The sequence below is a fragment of the Hemitrygon akajei genome, chromosome 20 (genome assembly GCF_048418815.1).
Source record: "Hemitrygon akajei chromosome 20, sHemAka1.3, whole genome shotgun sequence".
Taxonomy (NCBI): Eukaryota; Metazoa; Chordata; class Chondrichthyes; order Myliobatiformes; family Dasyatidae; genus Hemitrygon; species Hemitrygon akajei.
The window spans coordinates 13412762-13425260 of NC_133143.1; the positions used below are offsets into that span (position 1 = coordinate 13412762).

General features: G+C 39.9%; 1 protein-coding gene across 2 annotated transcripts in view; it reads right to left on the reverse strand.

The window, feature by feature from the left end:
• The window catches only part of tmem108 (transmembrane protein 108), a 143616-nt gene extending 135577 nt beyond the window's left edge, over nt 1–8039 (reverse strand). For both annotated transcript variants that reach the window (XM_073023878.1, XM_073023877.1), the window contains exons 1-2: nt 7676–8039; nt 7159–7236 (exon numbers count right to left, since the gene is read on the reverse strand). The gene's annotated coding sequence lies outside the window, so the exon portion shown is untranslated. The remainder of the gene's footprint in view (nt 1–7158; nt 7237–7675) is intronic.
• Nucleotides 8040–12499: the final 4460 nt, after the last annotated feature.

A 12499-nucleotide genomic window follows, 5' to 3' on the forward strand; every position in this document is an offset into this window, starting at 1 on the left:
CCTGAATAACCTCCAAGCTCATGACTTCCATAGTTAAATAAACATGCGCAAGCACTTCCTTATTCCTTAGCAGCTCTGTGAAACAAATGGCAGGGGAAGGTAAGCTGACAAGGAGATTTGGAGATTCCCAAGTTCCACAGCTCACTTAATTCCCCAAACCCGTGAGTAATTTGTGCATTATAACAGGGTGTGCTGCTAATGAATTGTGATCATTCACAGCAAGACTTGACACGATGCCCAGTCCATCAGCAGCCATAGTATTCCATCAAGCAATACAGAAATCCTACAGATCAATGAGGAGCACTTACATTCCATTTGAGCCACTAGGATAGTCCACAGTTCACAGAATGGATTTTGCTGCTCTATCAAGTGAATCCACGTTATTTTGTCAATCGGGAATTTTTACTTTCAAATATCTACAAGCAATGAATTCTATATTATTAACCCTGTAGGTACATCTAATAAAATTTTAATCAACATTTTCTCTCTCGACAGATACTGCCTGACCAGCTGAATAGAGTAATATAAATAGATTCAATCCCTCTGACCCAATTTGTCCATGTCCACCATACTGCCCACCAAGCTAGTCCCATGTTTGGCCCACATCCTCTAAAGTCTCCTGTCTATGTACTTAGAAATGTCCATGTTGTTATTCCACCTGCCCCAATCACTTCCTCTGGTAGCTCATCCTATATACATACCATCCCTGAATGAGGAAGTTCCCCTTTTTAAAATAATTCACCTCTTACTTTAAATCTATGCCCTCCAGTTTTTAGCACCCCTTTCCTGAGAAAAAAAGACTGTCTGTTCTCTCTTGGCCCTATGGCCCTTGATTTGATACCACCTCTACAAGGTAGCTCCTCAATGTCCTGTGTTCCAAAGAATAAAGTCCTAGCCTGCCTAACCTTTCCCATAAATCCCTTCAAGCATTTTCTGTTTTATTACCCTTTCATAAAACCATGTTGATTCTGTCTACTCAAATAATGATTTTCTAGATGATCAATTACTACATTGTCTCCAGTATATTCTTGAGAACAGATGTTAGATTGAGAAGCCTCTTACTCCTTGTAATTTCTAACCTTTCTTTCATGAACAGCAGTGTTACATTTGCAACTTTCCAATCCATTTAAGAATTTAGGACTCATGGAAAATCACAACATAAATATAAAGATATAATCTCCGTAGTCTCTTCTAGCTCCCTTAGATATATGGGATTTGTCAGCTCTTGGTCCCTGTAGTTTGATACAGAATAATGATTATTGTAAATTCCTCCTCCACTTTGCAACCTTATTTCCTACTACTTTGGCATACATTTTCAAGTCAAGTCAAGTCACTTTTATTGTCATTTCGACCATAACTGCTGGTATAGTACATAGTAAAAATGAGACTTTTTTCAGGACCATGGTGTTACATGACACAGCACAAAAACTAGACTGAACTACGTAAAAAAAAAACACAGAGAAAGCTACACTAGACTACAGACCTACACAGGACTACATAAAGTGCACAAAAACAGTGCAGGCATTACAATAAATAATAAACAGGACAATAGGGCAAGGTGTCAGTCCAGGCTTTGGGTATTGAGGAGTCTGATAGCTTGGGGGTAGAAACTGTTACATAGTCTGGTTGTGAGAGCCCAAATGCTTCGGTGCCTTTTCCCAGACGGCAGGAGGGAGAAGAGTTTGTATGAGGGGTGCATGGGGTCCTTCATAATGCTGTTTCCTTTGCGGATGCAGTGTGTAGTGTAAATGTCCGTGATAGCGGACATTTATGTCATTTATATCTTCTACTGTGAAAGGATGAATAGTATTAGTTAACATCCTATCAGTCTTCAAAGATGAGAAACTACATTGGAGTAGCTATTGAAAGAGGATATTCTGTGATGGGTGACTCACCTCTGATAGCCCAAAGTCCTTCAGCAATCTCGAGGCCCAAGTATGAGAAAACATGAGTCAGAACGGGGGCAGTTGCAACTGTATGCAGGATTCTAGATGCATTATTGATTGCAAAGCTATTGACAATCTTAAACATCCTTGACATCTAGTAATGTTTATTATAGGATGTATTACATCAACTTGTCCTACTTCCTTTGACAGTACCTACAAATCAATGACTATATTCACCTACAATATGTGGCACTGCCTCTCTCTGGGCTAGGGGGAAGATTGATAACCAAATCATTTCTCAGGCCCGCTCCTCGTGTGAATGTGGAGCCCTGGACTCCTTTAAAAGCTATTCCAACAGTGTTTCAGGGCTGAGTACCTTTGCTGCCAGCAACAGACTGCCAACATCCCGCACTTTGAAGTCTTCCCACTGAGAGTTCATTCATTCACTGGAGGGAAGCGACACTGAGGCAGATGGGCAAGAGTGAGTAGTTTATTGTCTCTAAACACTGGTACACCCAAATGGCTTGGGGTTTGGGTGGAGGTTGGGGGGCAGAATAGGACCTAGCAAATGAGAGTGGAGAATATACATGAGGGTGAGGAATGGGACCCGAGTATCAGAGGACTGTGGGCTGGGTGTCAGGGTGATGTTGGAGAGGACCCTGGACAGGGTGCAGAACAGTTGGTGCCATTTATAGTCTGGAGTCTGAGGAGGGGGGGTTAACATAAAGCAGAAGGCATAGAGTTCCAATCCCGTGTTGTGGTAATAAACCCTAACCCTAATGGTCACACCTTTAACAACTTATCTACATCCCCCACCATTCTTTTACACACATAAGAGTCAGAAATGCCTGGCCCTTCAAGCCTGTTCCACAATGATGACAGTTGCACATTCTTGTAACCTTTCATTACTTCCTCAACCCTTTCACTTATCAAGATCCGCTTCTGCCTTAAAAGTAATCAGAGATCTTGCTTCTACTAATCTTTAAGGGAGGGAATTCTGAGACCAAAACTCTACAGAGTACTTCAGATGTGCTCTATAGTATAAATGAAAAAATAACCTCCCTACTCTTGTATTCAATATCCCGCACAATAAACAAAGACATTCTGTTAGTTCTTCTAATTTCTTGGATCTGCATTTGGCTTTCATGAATCATGAACCAGGACACTCAATTCCCTCTGTGCCTTGTGACTCTGCAATCCCTCACCATTTAGGTAATAGGACTCCTTTTTGCATTTTTCTTCCTAAAAAGGTACAATTTCATATTTTCTCACTTTATTCTCTATTTGCCAGATCATTGCCCATTCACAATCTATATTCCTCATAAGTTTCCTTATATCCTCTTGAAAACCTACTTTCTTTCCTATCTCTTAGCAACCATGCCTTCAGCGCCTTCATCCAAGTTATTTCTATAGAACTGAGGCTCAAGCACCAATCCCAGTGGCATGCACACATTACATCTTGTTAATGAGAAAAAGATTTAGGAAGGTGGCAACCATCACTGAGGATCCCCACCACTCAGGACATGCCCTCTCCTCATCAGGAAGGAGATACAGAAGCCTGATGGCACACACTCAGCAATTCAGGAACAGCTTCTTCCCCTCTGCCAAACAATTTTTAAATGGATATTGAACCTCACTATTTATTTCTGTTTTATTTTACACTACATATTTTAACTTAATTATTTAATAGACATATGTATCACGACCAGACTATGTAACAGTTTCTTCCCTCAAGCCATCAGACTCCTCAATACCCAGAGCCTGGACTGACACCAACTTACTGCCCTCTACTGTGCCCAATGTCTTGTTTATTATTTTTTGTAATACCTGCACTGTTTTGTGCACTTTAGGCAGTCCTGGGTAGGTCTGTCGTCTAGTGTAGTATTTTTTGTGTTGTTTTTATGTAGTTCAGTGTAGTTTTTGTATTGTTTCATGTAGCACCACAGTCCTGAAAAACATTGTCTCGTTTTTACTGTGTACTGTACCAGCAGTTATGGTTGAAATGACAATAAAAAGTGACTTGACTTGCATATACTTTTTCCTCTATTATTTATCATGTATTGCATTGTACTGCTGCTGTAAAGTTAAATTTCACAACATATGATGGTGATATTAAACCTGATTCTGATTATGTTTATACAGTAATTTGATTGGAATGGCACAGGGGCGCAGCGGTTACAACACCAATTGGTGTTTAATCCCCATTGCTGTCTGTAAGGAGTTTGTATGTTCTCCCTGTGACAGCATAGCTTTCCTCCAGGTGCTTCCGTTTCCTCCCACATTCCAAAGACATGTAGGTTAAGATTAGTAAGTTGTGGTCAAGCTATGTTGGTGCCAGAAGCATGGCGATACTTCTGTGCTGTTCCCAGCACAACCCTCAGGTGAAAAATTACACATTTCATTATATGTTTCGATGTACATGTGAAAAAACAAAGCTAATCTCTTTCATCCCTCTCTGAACTCAGCTGGTTGCGCAGCATCTGTAGGAGAAAAGAAACTGCTAACATTTCAGATTGAAATCCTACATCGAAACTGATACAGAGAGAGGGAATGCCTACTTATACCTAATCCTGTTTTTTTTGTTAGACAGCCAATCTACCCACATCTATAAGTGATGTCCTACACCATGAGTTTTATTTTCTACATTATCCTTCATGTTTTTTCAATGTCTTCTAGAAGTCTAAGTTCCCTTTATTCATGGCATATTTTTCTTAATGTGAACTCCAATAAAACCTTTCACAAAATCACTTTGACTTTGCCTGATTTACTTTGAATTTTTCTAAGTAATCCTTAATCAGCTTCTAACATTTTTTTCCATGATAGATGTTGAGTTAATTGCCCTGTAGTTTCCTGCTTTCTGTCTCACTTTTGAATGAATGAGCTTCCACTCATGCTGTGAAGCATTACACAGGGAATGACGTCAGTCTGTATGTGCCTGCCACAGTCATCGTGCCAGGCATGCAAGGGTGACTGCCTAAATTCCTTGAGGGATAGATAGGGAGCACCCACCAAATTGGTATGACTGAGTTTCATTGTGGTTAGGGTCAGTTTCAATTGCATAACATTGACAAAAAAAGACACTGTATGATTGAATCACATATTTTTTGATTAGCTGGTAAACTACATGTATTTAATTGTTAATTTAGATTTAGAGTCCTAGAGTCACAGAAATGTATAACAAAGAGACGGGCCTGTTGACCAACCACATCCATGTTGAATTGTTTGCCCATTGACAATGATCCCATTTCTCTGCATTACGACTGTATCTTCTATGCCTTGCCTATTTAGAACAGTACAGCCATTCGGCCCACAATGTTATGGCAAACCAGCTAAAGAGCAAATCAAAAACACCAAACACAAATTCCTCCTACCTACACCATGTCCATATCCCTCTATCTTCCTTACATCTATATGCCTATCCAAATGTTCCTTAAAAGCCTCTAACGTACTTGCCTCTATCACAATACCAGGTAGTACATTCCAGGCATCCATGGCTTACTCCCCACATCCCCTTTGAACCTACCCCCCTCACCTTCAATGCATGTCCTCTGGTATTAGACATTTCTACCCTGGGAAACAGATACTCTCTGCCCACTCTATCTATGTCTCTCATAATTTTGTAAACCTCTATCAGATCTCCCCTCTGCCTCCAGGACTCCACAAAAATGTCTGTCTAAATGTCTCTTAAATATGTTCATATATATTTCAGTCTCAGTGAAATATCAATTGTTTACTCTTTTCCATAGATGCTGCCTGGCCTGCAGAGTTCCTCCAGCATTTTGTGTGCGCTGTTTGGATTTCTAGCATCTGGGGATTTTCTTGTCTTCATATATATTTAATTGTTTATACCATCTTTAGATATTTTAATTCTTTTAATTTGTTTCAATAATTTCCTGTTTTCAGTTTTAGAAGCATTTTTTTAAAGTCTGGATGAATAACAACAGCTTGTCAGAGATTTGTGGGTGAAGGTGAGGAACTTGCCACGTCAAACAGGAAGACCTTCCCCGTTCAGGAACCAGCTTCAGGGGCTTAGTTGTCACCACAGATAGATGGATGTTAGGGGAGCAGTGAGAATGGATAGCTCAGTACTCACTGAGGGGAAAGATCCCTTGGGCAATTGTGGCATACGAGTCAGATGGAAGGACAAGAACAGCCTGCTTATCAATATATCTCCACATCCAAGGCACACACCATTCTGATGGACAAACATTCTCCTTCAAGCCACAGTCCTGGAACTCCCAACCTTATGAAACCGCTTTCCTCATATAGATCATGCCAAATCAGGAGGGTGGTCCAACATTCTCCACATTCTATGAGTGTGCAGTGAAAGCTGGGCTTACTCTCACCATGTATAGAAAGAATCATACAGGATAGTGTTAGAAACAGCCACTAAACCCATGACCCTGAGCAAGATCTTCTTAATTGTATCGAGGTCATATTGCAAGTATTAAAACATACAATTTATACATCCTGTAATTTTAGAATAGAATTCTAGAGGGGTTCCACCATTGATTATTTCTAATGAGTTATGTTGTCTGATTGGGAGCTGGCATGGTCTTTCTCTAAGATTCTGTCTTACCATTCCACTGCATAGAATTTGCTCTGCTAATGGAGTTTGTTTATAGATCACATCTTAGAATTACCACATCTGACTGTGTGAACATATTTTCCATAAGAACACCAACTTGTAAAATGATTCCTATAGTGACTGAACAATCTTTATCTAGGTGTTGTGAATTGGATTGTGAAATTAATAGCAACAGAGAAGGCTTGATTAACAAGATTTCTAATTGCTGGGCAGCAATTTTGGGAGGGGAGGTGGTGGAGATGTGAGGGTGAGGGAAGCAGATGGAACATTATCTTTTACCTCCACATATTTTATTGAAAATTTAATATGCAATCAGAATCATCCTGAAACAAGCAACGTATAAGCACAAAAGGCAAGTTAGGAATGAGACAAAGAAATAAAATTAACTGAGCAAAGAGAATAATAACATTTTATTTTGAGGCTGAATTGAATTATTTCTGGCCTGTTTCATTCAATGTGCTTTAACAGGTAATCAGTACTCAGCCATTGCAATGTTTTCCTAAGCCTGTGTCAACTGCTGTATTGTAATAAACCACAAGAAAAGGAGTCAAGCAAGATTATGCAGATTTGAGGAAAACCACGCTATTAATATCCAAGTGTGTACATCCCATTTATTACTCTCTTCACACCACAAATCATTTCTGGAGCCAAAGAAAATTAATAAATTAGAAAATGAAGTTGTACCTTGATGAGGTTGCGTAAAATTCCTGAAATGCATTTACATCTTCAATGTTTCGGCTTCTCTTTCTTCCCATTAACATACTGCAATGGATGAAAGTTGAAGCATAAATAATGACTGTTATCACACAACACATCATGTTCCTCCACCAGCACCGATGCTAAACGTATTTATGGATTCACATTGGCAGCACAGGAGAAATGACAAGGAAATGACAGATCTTTGCCTGGAGATGCTCTGCTTAAAATAACCTGATGACAGGACAAAGTATAATAGATCATCCCGAAAGCTAATTATTTCCTGACACATTTTATGGTCCAACATCTTTTTTTTTGTGAAATATAAGCCATAAAGGACCAGCCTTAGAATGAAAGACAGACTAGTATAAAGACTCTGTTTCTACCCCTATGGAATAAATGACTTGTGAGCTATTAACAAGCAGTCTGTGGTGGATTAAATTTTAAAGTTAGCAATGCCTAAGGATTATTAAATGTTATTTAATATAAAGATGGAAAGGCTTACCTCTCTGGAGCTGCACAATCTTCCTCTGATTCTCTATGAAGAAAGCCTTAGCCTATAATGGTGCTGCTCCAGATAATTCTGCACCAGGCAGGCCAATGGCACATGTTGCCCAGCACCAGTCACATGACAGCCGTGGCCAATCTCCATAATCTTTTCCGCAGTGCTGAGTGGAACTCTCCAGGGGAATGCTTTAAACGGGTCTGGCTTGTTGGAGGCAGACACAATAGGGAGAAGCCACAGTCTGACCCTTTTACCTCCTCAAGCTAACTTCCCCCGGGAAAACAATCTCAGCGCGTTCGTGGTGTAGCCGGTTTGCTCACCTGAGTAAGGCTCGGATGGAGTTGTAGCTGACAAGATGGAGAGAGACGTGTTCAGCCTCAGAATGCAAATGAGCACTTGCTGTCGCAGCACTTGCTGTCTCAGGTTATAGTTGGTTGGTGTAAAAAAACGACGAAGATCGGAGCGAACGTTATTGCAAACCTTCTACCCATTGCACGTCAGGAGTGTATATTTAACCATGTTTGGAAGAGTGCTTTAAACAAACATTTTATGAGTGTATAGCAACATTCTTAATGTGGCAATGCTTTTGGGGTTGTCGTATCTCTGCTGATTGTGTCCCCCACGTAAACATCACAAGCTGACACATTTGAGGAAAGCGCAGGATACCACTGCTGTATTCCACGCTGGCAAGGCATTTTTCAGCATGATGCACTTAATTGGCTATACAGTGTTATAAAAATGATAATTAGCCATTGTACTGCAGATGAAATAAATAGAAACATGTATATAGTTTTGTATAGGTATTTAATGGTGTGTGTCAAACACATTTTTCTACAAGGTTGATGATCACTCATTATGACTCCATTAATGGCTTGTTAAAAAAAAAGTCAACCAATTGAAAAATCAAAATCAGGTGTCACTTCTACTATTTAAGTTCAGAACAATTTTAGGTCCTCTTTTGTTGAGATTATCTGCAAATTACAGTACCACATCTTCAAACATCATGTGAGAAAGCCTTCAAGCTCCTTGCTCCATTCCTGGGGCCTTGCAATCCCAGTGTTCTTGAATGTACTTTGAAGGTTGTTTCAGATCATAACAATTCAATTTCTCTTCCCCCATCCAAAACCTCTTGTGCTTCCTAGTTACTTAAAGCAGTTTCAGTTCACAAATTCTGTAATAAGTCCAGTCCTCTAATAAATGTCTTTACTTTCTCTGAATGTAAGGGAACAACTCCAGTTTCTCCAATCTCCCACATCTTTCTAAATCTCTCCAATGCCTTGACATCATGAGCTGCCCAGGACAATATAAAATATAGCAGTAGAGACCAAACCAGAGTTTTATAAAGATTCTGTAGAACTTGTTTATTTTTGTGTTCTATTTATTACCAAAGATTCCATACTCATATTGTAGTATCATCAGTGTAACTGTGAACAAAGTCACCAGAGAGACACTGAAGCTAGTCAATATAAAAGCATTTATTCAGCATTCTGGACACTCGTGGAAGAAGAGGTATGCCCAGCTCAATATTACATGACATTTTATATACTAAAGATCAAAGGTAACAGCAGGACAAATCTACAGTTACGATGCATCTACAATGCTTCCTTTGAATTACATACAGTTTTCAAACATCTCCCTCTTCACACTCCAGATGCCCAAAATGAATGTTAATCCCCACTGATTTTAGGTCACATTCATTCATATGCAGCATCTGAAGTCTAAGTGGAGTATTTATTTGTTGTTGACCTCAGCTTGCAGCTCCAGGAAACCCATTGTTCTGAGCTGTGTTTTAAATTCAATCTGCAATCAAATCTGAAGAATGGCTGCTGTTGAAATTAGTATTTGCTATATACCCTAACTCCAGAATATGTCCTAACATCCTGACACCATCCAAAATTTCTATATATAAACCTCTTTGGTTTTAATTGAATACAAGACCATATCATTTACATAGAAAACCTATAGCACAACACAGGCCCTTTGGCCCACAGTTGTGCCAAACATGTCATTACCTTAGAAATTAGGTAGGGTTACCCAAGCCCTCTATTTTTCTGAGCTCCATGTACCTATCCAGGAGCCTCTTAAAAGACCCTATTGTATTTATATAATACTGCCTTTTTACATCTTGACCTTATGCAGGAGTAAAATTCAGGATTTTAAATCATCATAGAATACTAAATATTCACTAGTACAGTGTTGGCTAGTCAGGAGCAGTTCAATGTCCAGTAGTGAAAGGGTGACAATGACCTCATCCCGTGAGGACCGGTAGCATCCTTTGTTGAGGTAGGCCCTAAAATACATCATGCTTTTGTCTGTGTAATGTCAAAACAATAGGCTTGCACGAAGCTCAGTGCAGAAATGATTTTAGCCAAATTCTGATAACTAGGATTTATACTAATGCACTGTTGAAAAGAAATGACTGGTGAAAGTGAGGGAAATAGCAGGTGTTGCACAGGCTAATAGCTAATTGTAATGATTAAACTGAAATGTGGGCAGTGAAATGATTTCTGTAGGTCTAGTGCTCAAGGTTCAGTTTTGGTTTGGGAAGAGTGCAGAAAAGATTCATAAGGGACTGAGTTATCAAAAGGTTCACTGGAAAGTAGGAGATTGTGGCATGATTTTATGGAGGTGTATCATTAGTGGTCTGGACACACTGAATGCACAACTTTTCCCCAGCATTGGGGGTAATCAAGAAATAAATTTTGAATTTTAAAAGAAACAATTTTGAAGTGAGAGCAGAGAGATTTAATAGGAACTTGAGGAGCAACTTTTTCTACTCAAAAGGTGGTCCATATAAAAAGAAAAACAAGTACTAGGCAACATGGGCAAATAGAAATTAGAATAGATGGGCATCTTGGTTAATGTCACAGATCAGCTGGCCAAAGGGCCAGCTTCCATTCTGTATGACTCTATAACTAGGTGCCATGTAGGTGCAATTATCCTCGAGTTGCATGAAGGGTTGGTTTCTCAGAGAAACCAGTAAGGAATGTTGATCTAAGGCTTTGGAGAGAGGGTGTTACATAAGATCCAGTTTGGGGAGGTCTAGCCATAGGAGGAATGTAGGCCATGGACACAGCTAGTAGCAGCATTGTTGGCAAGGACAATTTATTGCCCGTCATTAACTACCACTGCGGTAGGGAAGCAGATCAGGTCCATTGTGGGCTGTCTCTGATGGGGAAGAGAAGGACAGCAGGTTCTTTTCCCTGAAGGGAATGGTGAACCAGATCATTCTTGATTTAAATCACAGGTACAATTATTAACATTAGCTTTTAAAAAAATCCAGATTTACTTGAATTTCTTGATGTTATGGGAACTTAACCATTATGCTATCACACTAAATGAGTGGATATGATGGATTGCCTGGGCTAAATCACCAAGAATCTGGTCACCTGTCTGGTGAAGATATGTAAACAGCTGCTTCAGGAAGCCAGTCATGTGCTCACTGATATTTGAAGTGGCTGAGTTATTCCCACTGCATAAGTGGTCCACGGCTGCTTCAATCTGATCATGCAACTCCACCCAAGCCCAGCAGGCTTGACAATGAGATTCAAGAGGGCTTCCAAGTAGGTGACCTAAACTTAGAAGAAACACCTAGCTGAAAGGGGCATTTGACACAATAGCACTTCATTTCTCTAGCTTGGCCATTCACAACCCAAGACACCAAGGAGCAGAGAACCTGAGCTGAGAAATGATTGTATACTTTTACTTTCCTTCAAAACAAGGAGCTTCAGATGAAGTTTAATAAAGTGAGCAGAATATGTTAACTGGTAAAGGTCAATAACTAGCAGTACAGGCAATGAGTTAGAACATTAATCACTCAATGTCCAAGTCACTATCTGAAAGAACGTTTATGTAGAATCATTACATTAAAGGTATTGGATAAAACCCTGCTGTAAAAATCCCAGAGGTACCCGGAGTTCAAATTGCACAAAAAAAGTCTTCAGCCCACTGAGTACCCATTTACACTAATCCTACCTTAACTGCATTTTTATTCTTCCCAAATTCCCACCAGCTCCCATGATACCACCAAGAACAGTCCAAGGATAATTTACAGTAGTCAACTAGCCCACCAATCTGCACATCTTTAGGACTTAAGAGCCTGGAGCACCCAGGGAAGCTATGCAAGTACTGGAAGAACAAATGCTTTACAGACAGAACCAGATGACTGCTTAGCACCTAGACAGCAGGCCTCAGCTGTGCTGGCACAGTGGCAGCTGGATATAGTATCAATGGTTTCTTTAGAGTGCTGTGGAGCTTGTACTAACCCCTGTTGTAATATCAGAATGAGAAATATAGTATTTCTTTTATGTGCAGCTGATTTGATTTATTTCTCCTCCTGACTAACTAGTAAGCTCACTTCACAGCAATCCAAGGTACACACAAAAGTTGCATATTGAGTTGTGCAAATTGATGTACTACATATTGGTGAGATTTTTCTGTGACACCAGCCAAAGTGGCTGCTCCTGTCTGGTACAGCAGAGAAGAGCAAACCAGAGCTATGGGTTGTATGGAGGGAAGGGGAGGGGGAGAAAGGAAGGCCAGGAAGTGGAAATAAGGGACAAATGGAAATGTGGTCAGAAAGAAAAAGTGGAGAGCAAGTGAGTGACCAACATGGAAGTAGATTGCCTCCCTCATCTTTTATCATCAGGGTGGGGGAAGGTAGATCATGCAAATCAGGGTAGGAAGTGTGAAGTCTTAGAAATTGCTTCCTTTGGCTGCAGTTATTGGCATTAAAATTATTTTATACTTGAGGATTACACTCAGCTGAGTTGGTTGTTAATGCAAACAGCACATTGCATTAGGTTTCAATGTACACATGACAAA